This window comes from Schistocerca piceifrons, chromosome 2, assembly GCF_021461385.2.
Source record: "Schistocerca piceifrons isolate TAMUIC-IGC-003096 chromosome 2, iqSchPice1.1, whole genome shotgun sequence".
NCBI lineage: Eukaryota > Metazoa > Arthropoda > Insecta > Orthoptera > Acrididae > Schistocerca > Schistocerca piceifrons.
In genome coordinates, this window is record NC_060139.1 from 899,021,070 (window position 1) to 899,033,786 (window position 12,717).

General features: G+C 44.2%; 1 protein-coding gene across 1 annotated transcript in view; it reads left to right on the forward strand.

Annotated features, from left to right (window-relative positions):
- LOC124776765 (glutathione S-transferase-like) overlaps positions 1-12,717 on the forward strand; it is a 335,310-nt gene that overhangs the window by 191,700 nt on the left and 130,893 nt on the right. The gene's annotated exons all lie outside the window — the stretch shown is intronic.

The window sequence follows — 12,717 nt, forward strand, 5'->3', positions numbered from 1 at the left end:
TCAGTTTAGTGTTGATCAGAATAAGTAAAGAGAGAAATGTCTGCGTACGTTCAGTTTTGCTCGGTGTTTGAAAATCAAATAACGTAAGAGGTTTACCAGCTCAGTCATTCATAATTTTTCTAAGGGGACGTTTCATATAGTTCACTGCATACCATCCCTGGAACTACGATATTTCCGAACCAGGGTAAAAATTTGATAGTGTCCCCCCCCCCCCCTACGCGAGCGTTTGAAATAGGTCAGATACTTAAAAAATCTATTTTTTCAAAATATGTTCATTTTGTAACGCACATCTTTCTGAAGAGCTTGATACATAAAACACATCCGTTCCAGGAAATGTGAGACATGTTAGTTCCTCTTAAGTGTGGCACGGTGCAGTGCCGCGCCTCTTCACACAGCATTCTTCTATCGCACGTCACTCTATGGAATTCAAACGTGTATATTTTGTAATGGAAGCCATCAAACCTGCATTCAGGACAGTGGAAATTAAGATGTCCTGCGGTAACTCTCCTGCTCCCAGTCGGCCAGTTTGATATCCTATCACCTTTAAAAATCTCACAATTAATACTGTGTAGAATTATTCGTGACTAGGAAAATACGAAGTCTTCAGAAAATTTGCACTCTTTATTGCCTAATTTCTAATAACTTTTGAAACGTCCCCTTTGAACAATTTACACATGACTGTGCTTAAACTGACCTACAATATTTTTAGCGCAACGCAATCTGACTTTCAAAATCCCTATAAAAGAATGGCCCTGACTAACATTAACCTATACGTTTCACAAATTACTTACCTCACAAAAATCTTGGTTACTCGAACTACTGCAATACAGCGAGCACCACTACTGCCAGCTAAATAAAAGATTCAAACTGCGGAAGGCACTAACTACTGATAGGGATAGTTAGCAAATGAAAGATATTAATAGAGAACAAACAATGTATTTACCTTAATAGTCGTAATATATGTAGCAGTTCATGACAAATTGCAAAACTCCGCCATCTCTCTCCCCACATCCATCACTGCTGGCGGCTCACCTCCAACTGCGCAACGCTACGCGCTGTTCACATCCAGCTGCCGCTGCCCAACACTACAATGGCAGACAACAATGCAAACTAGACACAGAGTGCACACAGCATAGCCAGTGATTTTTCATACAGAGCGCTACGTGGCGTTACCAATAAGAAAACCTAAACAGCCTACTTACACTTTTTCTTTCGTGTGACATAAAATTAAATATAGGAAACACAAAACCAGTAAAGACAAGAGACAGGCAAGACAATACACATTTCTTCAATTCTCAGGTCCCAGCATTTTTTTCTCTCTAATCTAGCTACCCTTTACACGGCGGGCTTTCCTTTCTCCGAAAGAATGGATTACCTCATCAAAGTTCGTCAAACGTTTTGCTACATGAAAAATAAAAAAAATGGCTCTGAGCACTATGGGACTTAACATCGATGGTCATCAGTCCCCTAGAACTTAGAACTACTTAAACCTAACTAACCTAATGACAGCACACAACACCCAGTCATCACGAGGCAGAGAACATGAAAAATCAAAACGTCGTTGTCTAATACTGGAAAAGCTGTTAATACGAGTAGTATCCAAGACTGGTGTGATTTCTCGATTTGGTTGCGTCTGTTTTGTCACTGTCTGCCAGAGAAAGCGAAATAAGCTTTTCTAATAATTCAGCAATTGTAACACATGCCAAATAAGCGGGACTGTTTTGGCATAAATGGTCATTTTTATCTACCTCATTTACATGAACACACGACAGAATATAATTCAGATCGGAAACTAGCAGTAATAATAGCATCAGTAGTAGCAGTAGTAGCACAAAATTTTTATGTAAATTAGGAATCGTTATATTCTTCCATATAATTTGATTGATGTTCCCGTTCCTTCTCCTTCCTCGTTCTAACGAACAATCTAGTCATTTAATTCTGTAACTAAACAAGCCATTGTCAAAACTTATTCTCCAGTTAACTTCACTGACCCTGCCAGAATCAACGATTCAGTTATCCCGCGTTTATTCTCCAGTCAGGAGTTATTACTTGTTCGTACAACGCGTTTTCCGCGCTATTCCGAGAATAGAACTTAAGCGGCTACTAACCAGGGGCTCTACAGCTGGCCCTTAGTGGCAAAAATTTTCTGTCAAAATATCATTTTTTTCGACATACCGAGAGGAAAGTATGTAACCTTTTTTACCTATTATCCCTGTTGGTCGTTTATTTGAACTCTGGTAGTCTGAATCTATGGATTTCGCTAGTGATTATAATAACGTTTATCATTCGCACACCCTGTCAACCACATAAACAAACAGCGATTGGCATTCACTCGCTCGAGTTTATTCGGCTCAGTTCGTATAGCTCCGTCCCCTTTCGTCTGCGGAAAAGCTTTCTGTTTCTAAATGCAACGGGGATTCCCCTGGAAGAGACATCACGTACACTATGCACGCATTCAAAATCAACTTACGATACGTTCAGAAATCAACTTAGAATGTGGTCGAAAACCATCAGGGATGCATTTCAAACTCATATTAATAATTGTTAGACCAACGTGCACTGGATGCTAGGCGCTTTGTGAAACAAACGTGTCTCAATACTTCTACTTTTGGTAAGTCAGGGTAGAAATTAAGTTTTCCTTTAAAAAATTATATTTTTGTCTTATCATAATACGAACATAACTAAACGCGACACGAAGCTTAGCAGTCGAATGGCTTCATGTTCTTTATACTACATTATTCTTACACTGAAGAGCCAAGGATGCTGGTACACCTGCCTAATACCTTGTAGGGCCTCGCGAGCAAGCAAAAGTGCCGCAACACGACGTGACATGGACTCGACTAATGTGTGATGTAGTGCTGGAGGAAATTGACGCAATGAATCCTACAGGGCTGTAAGAGTACGAGGGAGCGGAGATCTTTTCTGGACAGCACGTTTCAAAGCATCCAAGATATGCTCAGTAATGTTCATGTCCGAGGAGTTTGTGGGCAGCGGGAGTGTTTAAACTCAGAAAGGTGTTCTTGGAGCCACTCTGTAGCGATTCTGGACGTGTGGAGTGTCGCATTGTGCTATTGGAATTGCCCAAGTCCGTCGGAATGCACAATAGACATAAATGGATGCAGCTGATCAGACAGGATGCTTACGTGCGTGTCACCTGTCAGAGTCGTATCTAGACGTATCAGGGGTTCCATATAACTCCAACTGCCCACGTCCTACACCATTATAGAGCCTCCACCAGCTTGAACAGTCCGCTGCTGATATACAGGGTCCATGGATTCATGAAGCTGTCTCCCTACCCGTACACGTCCATCCGCTCGAAATGATTTGAAACGATACTCGTCCGACCAGGCAACATGTTTTCAGTCATCAACAGTCCAATGTCCGTGTTGACAGGCCCAGGCGAGGCGTAAAGCTTTGTGTCGTGCAGTCATCAAGGTTACACGAGTGGGCCTTCGGCTCCGAAAGCCCATATCGATGATGTTTCGTTGAATGGTTTGCACACTGAGACTTGTTGATGGCCCAGCACTGAAATCTGCAGCAATTTGCGGAAAGATTGCACCTCTGTCACATTGAACGGCTCTCTTCAGTCGTCGTTGGCCCCGTTCTTGTAGGATCTTTTTCCGGCCGCAGCGATGGTATTCTGGTATTCACGGTACACTCGTGAAATGGTCGTACGGGAAAATCTCCACTTCATCGCTATCTCGGAGATGCTGTGTCCCATCGCTCTTGCGCCGACTGTAACACTACGTTCAAACTCACTTAAATCTCGATAATCTGCCTTATAGCAGCAGTAACCGATCTAACAACTGCGCCAGACACTTGCCTTAAATAGGCGTTGCCGACCGCAGCGCCGTACTCTGCCCGTTTACATATTTCTGTATTTGAATACGCAGGCCTGTACCAGTTTCTCTGGCGCTTCAATGTTGTTCTTTTGACCTTTTCGATCTCAGTATTGTTTAAATACATATTTTAAAAATAGTATTACCTTATGTTTACTAGTTGCTATGAATCTTACCACCGCATCTTCCATCGAAATGAAAGACTGGTTACAACCGTTGCACTTTCCGAAAGTTCTTGCCACTACAAAACTTAAAAATTTATTCACTTGTGGATTAGATTTTATGTAAAAGGGGAACCTTTCAGGGCATAAAAACAGAGTCATTGTCTCTTGCGAACTCACAAGTTGAAGCAAAAATTAGTGGATCGATTCCATAATTCCTATTGCCTTAGCGCCATCGGTTTCTGACTTATAGTTGATTAACACAGTTCAAGTCTGTGCCCTTCAGGGTGACTCCCTCAAAAAACCACTTAGGAAGCTGTATTGTGTGTACGTTTCCCTGTTTATGCCTGCCATCGAATTTTTTCAGGGTGTGTCAGCGTATGTTAATGAGGCATGCCACTTAGCAATAGGGAACGCTGTTAACGATAGGACCTACATGCTTCGTAGAAAGTGAATACTGTTCTCCTTGCTGTGTTGCCACTTGTTCAGATGTGGTCTGGGGACAGCCTTCTATCGAAGTTGTCCAGTGAATAATGCATCCGTTGCGTTCCACGAAATTGTTTGTTTCAGCTGTAATAGCACCAACTGCCACCTTACCATCAAAGATACAATTGACTGCTATGTAGATATCCCACGAGAGGATTGCACCAAGTGGTTTTGTGCATTACTACAACAATACCTACGCACTCAATCTCCGTTAGATATATTGCGCAATATTATCACGAATAATTGCAGTTATTACCATGTTTATCTAATTAATGGAAGATGCTATAGATAGTCGGCCGCGGTGGCTAAGCGGTTCTAGGCGCTTCAGTCCGGAACCGCGCGACTGTTACGGTCGCAGGTTCGAATCCTACCTCGGGTATGGATGTGTGTGATGTCCTTAGGTGAGTTAGGTTTAAGTAGTTCTAAGTTCTAGGGGACTGATGACCTCCGATGCTAAGTCCCATAGCGCTCAGAGCCATTTGAACCATTTGCTATAGATAATGAACGCAAATGGCACGTATATTGTAGGAAGCAACAAAATACACTGTCTGACAAAAATGCGAAGCACCCAGAAGAAGAGGGGGAAACGAAATGAAACTTAATGGATTGAGAGGGCCTGTGATTTTATTTCAGTGATTACAAAATCAAGCCAAATTTACAGAGAACTTGGCAGTATGAGTCAACTTATCATCAAGACGTTGCAGCCACTTTGGGTTTGATGCATGTACTGATTTGGCAAGGTATACCACGACTGTTGTTAACTGGTCCTTCATAACCTGGACACAGGGACACAGTTGACGTGCAAGCTGGTCCCACACATCTTCTCTGGGGACAGATCTGCGGATCTTTCTGGCCACAGGAAAATCTCAGCATCACGCACAGAGTAATTAGAAACATGTGTCATGTGTGGCCGAGCGTTACACTGTTGAAAATTGGCCGCACGATATTGCCGCATCAGAGGTAACAAATTAGGACGCAGGATGTATGTGACGTACAGATGTGCCGTCGAATAACGTTATTAGTAAAATTAAGATCCAAAAGGTCTGTGTCTTATATTTAGCTACATAAATAAGATTTCAGTTAGCTTTTTAATGAAAATAAATGTACATTTCAGTAGTGGCAACTTGGTAAGTAAACTGAAACCTCTTGTTCATTTGTTGATTAACTATTCTTGATCAAGGCACTGGTTTGTAGAAACGGATATATTAAACAGCACCCAAGTTCAATACGAAAAGATGGGCTGCAAAAGGAGGAGGCAAAGAATTAGAGTTACTGTACAGAGACACGACCCTCAGTTGCAATAGACTGTCTGTGGGATACGTAGCTGCGAGAGGCAGATTGGCTAACAGCTGCTCCAGGTGGCTATGGACACTGACAGCCTCTGTCGACGGTGGTAAGCCCACTAATGAATCAATGCAAATGATTTAAATTACACTGAACATCCAAAGAAAGTGGTATACCTGCCTAATATCGTGTAGAGCCCACGCCAGCACGCTGAAGTGCTGCAACACGACGTGGCAAGCACTCAACTAATGTGTGAGGTAGTGCTGGAGAGATACCATGTATTCTGCGGGGTTTTCCATAGATCCGTAAGAGCATGAGGGGTGGAGATCTCTTCTGAACAGCACGTTGCAGTGCATCACAGATATGCTCAACAATGTTCATGTTTGAGGAGTTTGGTGGGCAGCGAAAGCGTTTAAACTCAAACATGGATTCATGAGGTTGTCTCCATACCCGTCCACGTCCATCTACTCAATACAATTTGAAACGAGACTCGTTTTACCAGGCAACATGTTTCCAGTCAACAGTCCAATATCGGTGTTGACGGGCCCAGGCGGGGCGTAAAACTTTGTCTTGCAGTCATCAAGTGTACACGAGCGGGTCTTCGGCTCGGAAAGCCCATATCGATGATGTTTCGTTGAATGGTTCGCACGCTGGCAGATTTTGATGGTTCAGCATTGAAATCTTCAGCAATTTGTGGAAGGGTTGCACTTCTGTCACGCTGAACGGTTCTCTTCAGTCGTCGTTGGTACCGTTCTTGCAGGATCTTCCTCCGGCCGCAGCCATGTTGGAGATTTGATATTTTACCAGAAAATATTCACGGTACACTCGTGAAATGGTCGTACGGGAGATCCCCACTTCATCGCTACCTCGGAGATGCTGTGTCCCATCGCTCGTGCTCCGACTGTAACACCACGTTCACTCTTGAATCTTGATTTGCCTTTGCTATTGCCATTGTAGCAGCAGTAACCGATCTAACAATTGCGTAAAACATTTGATGTCTTACTGTATTTGAATACGCATGCCTATATCAGTTTCTTTGACGCTCCACCGTATTTCATCAAGTGATGCACAAATAGCCCCCACGCCTTGACGCCACCGTTATGTCTCTCCAAAACCATGGAAGAATGGGACCTCTCCCTGTGCCACCAACAAACTCCCCGACGACGGTGATTTGGGGTAGTGCAGAACCGCTATTCATCACTTGACACAATGCATTACCTTCGTCAGCAGTTCAAGCTCCTCGGTCACGATAACATTCCAAACGCGGATTTTGTGTTGTGGTGTTACGGAGATGGAAGGCGCAAACAAAACACAAGTTTGCGCCTTCCATCTCCGTAACAAGCAGGCATCCCGTAAGCTGCGTGTCTTCTGGAAGGACACACTCCTCGAACACTGCGTTAACCCCAAATACCTAGGAGTAACCCTAGACAGGGCTCTGACGTATAAACGGCACTGTATTAACACCAAAATGAAGGTGAGCGGCAGAAATAATATTCTTCGGAAAATAACGAACTCCTCCTGAGGCTCAAAGCCAGAGGTAGTGAGGACCACAGCACTAGCAGTTTGCTTCCCAGCAGGCGAATATGCAAGCAGTGTCTGGTACAACTCTACCCACGCTAAACAGGTCGACATTGCTCTGAACGAGACCTGCAGGCTCGTCACTGGATGTCTGAAACCGACGCCAACTGACAAGCTCTACCATCTTGCTGGGATTGCACCTCCTGCAGTGCGAAGAGAAGCGGCAGCCTATAGTGAAAGAGCGAGGGCTGAGATGGCAGAGAGCCACCTCCTCCACAAAACTCAGCCAGCCACCAAACGCTTGAAATCTAGACGCAGTTTTATCAGAGCAACCGAAGATTTTAGCGACCAACCTGGATCTAGGGTGGAGAGATGGAAGCGGTCGGGAGAAGGGCACTGGATGGAACCAAAGGAAGAATTGGCACCAGGTTACGATGAGGACTGGGTGGTCTGGAGATCACTAAACAGGCTACGCACCAACACTGCACGGTCAAGAGATAACCTTCTGAAGTGGGGATACTCTACTACATCTAATCTCTGCGACTGTGGAGAGGTGCAGACGACCCAGCACATGTATAACTGCCCTGAATGTCCTTCACACTGCAGTTTAGAGGATCTAATGTTGGCAACCCCAAATGCTGTCGACGTAGCCCGTTTATGGGCCATATGTCTATAACATTTTGTTTCTGTGCACACATATATATATATATATATATATATATATATATATATATATATATTCATCTGCCTGTAATTAATGTTTTTCTGTGTGCTATTCATTTTTTTATATTCCTGTATCCATGGTGCTTCTGACACGAATAAAAAAAAAACGGTAGCCTACGCATGGGACGGTAATTCCATAGTCCAACTGCTTTTAGCCTCCGACCAACGGTGCGCGATGATACAAAATGTTCCAGAGAGCCCATTATTTCTTCTCGGAAGGCAGGCGCAGATGTGAAGGTGTGAAGTGCTTGGTGGACAATATGGCAACCATCCGTTGTGGCAGACAAACGTGGTCGACTGGAACCTTGTCGACTAGTATTCCTGCCCTTAGTTTCCTTCAAAGTCCGACAGCAGGCTAATGTCACATCCGAAAGCTCCACAAATCTGAGTATTACAAGATCGATCAGCCGGCCAAATAGATGTCTAAAATGAAACCCTTTTCAAACAACAGGTATATCAGGTGCTGATAACACTCTCATGCGGCATCTCCGTGTCCTTCATAGCAATCTCTCAACATCTGACGCTGTCACGCCCCTTCTACCCCTATCAGGCCTGGTAACAACACTAATACGAACAACACCAATGCACTCTGACGGTCGTTCTGCCTGTCACAGAGAACTGCTGTTCTTATCATTTACATACGTGCCACTGGTGTGTACGTGCACGAAGTTACATTCACATTCGACTACCTCTTCTGGAAGCTTAAATTTTTTGTCAGGCATAGTAATTACAAAGTTGTGGAGGATCGTTTGTGATAGCGCTGTAGTATGGCAAATTCTGGTAAATTAATAATGCTCCACAAGGTAACTGATATCCCCAAGCACTGCAGAGTTAGGTAGCTATTCCGAGCGAGTTGGATAACCCCCCCCCCCCCCCCCCTCCTCCCAGCCGCGGATGTCCCTAGGGAGTTGCGCAACAACCGAGCGTGCTGCGTAACCGCTGAAGATGAGAAGCTTGTCAGGGATTGTTTTCAGACGCCGTCCCGTATCGATAAAGTAATGGTGGATAACCTGTAATAAACGGAAGGACGGAAAAAATGAGGACCTGATAAAAAACAATCCGTTTTCCCTTACTGGAGAGAAAGGCACCACAGGCAGTTCCGACGCTGTGTTTGATACTCGAGACAAGAAATACCGAAACAACTGTACAGTAAAAAAAGCATTCTGAAATGTAAAATGGTGCACACTATGTTTGAAATTCTACGAAAATAAGAGCAACCTGTCTGGAAAGACCGGTAATATACCATGTGTACAAAATACAAGAATATAATTGGATGACCAAGAAAGAAGCACTCGGATTAAAAATGTTGTAAGACAGGGCTTGTCTTTCTCATCGTGTTGTTCAACGATAAGGTTCGGTGACGACATTGTTAACCTCAGTAAAAATGAGCAAGATTTACAGGACCTGTTGACAGAAGTAAACAAATAAGGAGCACAGAAATATGGAAACAGGGGAAAGTAATCGGCAGCAGGAAAAATGAGATTAACAACAAACTTAACATTAACACTACGAACCACAAATGAGGTGAAGTGAAAGAATTATGCGACCTTGGGAACAAAATAACATGTGACGGACGAAGCAAGGAGGTTTTGAGAAGTGGGCTAGCGCAGGAAAAAAACTACGTTCCTCTACTAGCGTTAAACACAGGCCTCAATATGAGGATGAAATGTCTGAGAATGCACTTTTGGAGCACAGTATTGTATAGAAGTGATTATAAACTGTGAGAAATACGAAAACTAAGAGAATCGAAGCGTTTGATTTGTGGTGCTGTAGGTTAATATTGGAAATAAGGTGGACTGACAAGGTAAGAAATGACGAAGTTGTCCATAGAATCGAAGAAGGAAGATTTGGAAAACATTGAGAAGAGGGAAGGACAGCATGAGATGTCACATGTTTTGACATCAGGAGTAACTTCCATGCTACTAGAGGGAAATGTAGACGATAGAATCTGTAGGGGAAGGCAGAGATTGGAATACATCCAACAAAATAACTGAGGACACTGAATGTGAGTGCTATTCTGAGATGAAGAGGTTGGAACAGAACAGGGCTTCGTCGCAGGCTGCATCAAACCAATCAGGAGACTGATGACCCCGTAAACATTTCCCACAGACCATTTAAAACATTTTAATTTTATTTCAATTTTTCAGATTTCTAATATATGGCAAGTACTTCCCTGATCAGAATGTTAAAATTCACCTGCCGTCTCATTCCCGACGGGTTTAACTATGTTATTTTTGCTAATACTGCAGAACATATCGCTCTCCTGCAAGAACAGTGATGACTCAATAATTCACTACGTAAGATTACATCGACTTAAAGATTTCTGTAATACCTGTATTGAAATAGACTAGTGGCCATTAAAATTGCTACACCACGAAGATGACGTGCTACAAACTCGAAATTTAACCGACAGGAAGAAGATGCTGTGATATACAAATGATTAGCTTTTCAGAGCATTCACACAAGGTTGGCGCCGGTGGCGACACCTACAACGTGCTGACATGAGGAAAGTTTCCAACCGATTTCTCATACTCAAACAGCAATTGACCGGCGTTGCCTAGTGAAACGTTGTTGTGATGCCTCGTGTAAGGAGGAGAAATGCGTACCATCACGTTTCCGACTATGATAAAGGCCGGATTGTAGCCTATCGCGATTGCGGTTTATCGTATCGTGACATTGCTGCTCGCGTTGGTCGAGATCCAATGACTGTTAGCAGAATATGGAATCGGTGGGTTCAGGAGGGTAATACGGAACGCCGTGCTGGATCCCCACGGCCTCGTATCACTAGCAGTCCAGATGACAGGCATCTTTTCCGCATGGCTGTAACGGATCGTGCAGCCACGTCTCGACCCCTGAGTCATCAGATGGGGATGTTTGCAAGACAACAACCATCTGCACGAACAGTTCGACGACGTTTGCAGCAGCATGGACTATCAGCTCGGAGACCATGGCTGCGGCTACCCTTGACGCTGCATCACAGACAGAAGCACCTGCGATGGTGTACTCAACGACAAACCTGGGTGCACGAATAGCAAAACGTCATTTTTTCGGATGAATCGAGGTTCTGTTTACAGCATCAAGATGGTCGCATCCGCGTCTGCCGACATCGCGGTGAACGCACATTGGAAGCGTGTATTCGTCATCGCCATACTGGCGTATCAAACGACGTGGTGATATAGGATGCCATTGGTTACACGTCTCGGTCACCTCTTGTTCGCATTGACGGCACTTTGAACAGTGGACGTTACATTTCAGATGTGTTACGACCCGTGGCTCTACCCTTCATTCGATCCCTGCCAAACCCTACATTTCAGCAGGATAATGCACGACTGCATGTTGCAGGTCCTGTACGGGCCCTTCTGGATACAGAAAATGTTCGACTGCTGCCCTGGCCAGCATATTCTCCAGATCTCTCACCAATTGAAAACGTCTGGTCAATGGTGGCCGAGCAACTGACTCGTCACAATACGCCAGAGTAATGACTCTTGATGAACTGTGGTATCGTGTTGAAGCTGCATCGGCAGCTGTATCTGTACACGCCATCCAAGCGCTGTTTGACTCAATGCCCAGGCGTATCAAGGCCGTTATTACGGCCAGAGGTGATTGTTCTGGGTACTGATTTCTCAGGATTTATGCACCCAAATTGCGTGAAAATGTAATCATATGTCAGTTGTAGTATAATATATTTGTCCAATGAATACCCGTTTATCATCTGCATTTCTTCTTGGTGTAGCAATTTTAATTGCCAATAGCGTAGTAAAAGCGTCCTCTAAATTTCAAGTAAGTAATTTTGCGGGTAAATTTTATTGTCATAAGTACAACAGTAAATGGACATGTAGCTCTGCTTCTGTCGAACGCGAGATGTAATCAGGTAATTGTTAATTCTTTGAGTTGTGTCACTTTTCTTGATTTTCTAAAAACTATTTTATTTTTGTTATAATTCACGTACATAAACTCCAGGAATACTTTCAGTTATTTATTGCACAAGAACTAGACATTGTACAGATGTCATGCATATTGCATTTTGAAGAGAAACTCTGCAAGTTTTTACGAATATTCGATATGCGAACCGTGAGTGACCCAGCAGACATCAATATAGTAATCGAATTCTTGCCATACTCGTCCCAGCATGGCAGTCCGCCCCGGTAGCTGAGTGGTCAGCGTGACAGACTGTCAATCCTAAGGGCCCGGGTTCGATTCCCGGCTGGGTCGGAGATTTTCTCCGCTCAGGGGCTGGGTGTTGTGTTGTCCTAATCATCATCATTTCATTCCCATCGACGCGCAGGTCGCCGAAGTGGCGTCAAATCGAAAGACCTGCACCAGGCGAACGGTCTACCCGACGGGAGGCCCTAGCCACACGACATTTCCATTTCCATCGGTGACTGTGTCAGTCGCTTCCCGTGTTCTCTCCCGGAGCTCTGCTACATCACGTGGTAGAGGCGGTACATACACCAAATCTTTAATGTTTCCCCACAGAAAAAGTCACACGGTGTGAGATCTGGTGACTGGGGAGGCCATTCCATGAAACAGCTGTCCCCTTCCGTAAGATGGCCGATCCATCGATGTGGCACCGCTGTGTTCAGGTACCCACGAACTTCACGATAAAAATGGGGTGGAGCCCCACCCTGCTAAAAGCTGAACGGAGAGTCCGATTGAATTTGAGGCATCAGCCGTTGCTGCAACATGTCCAAGTAGGAATATCCAGT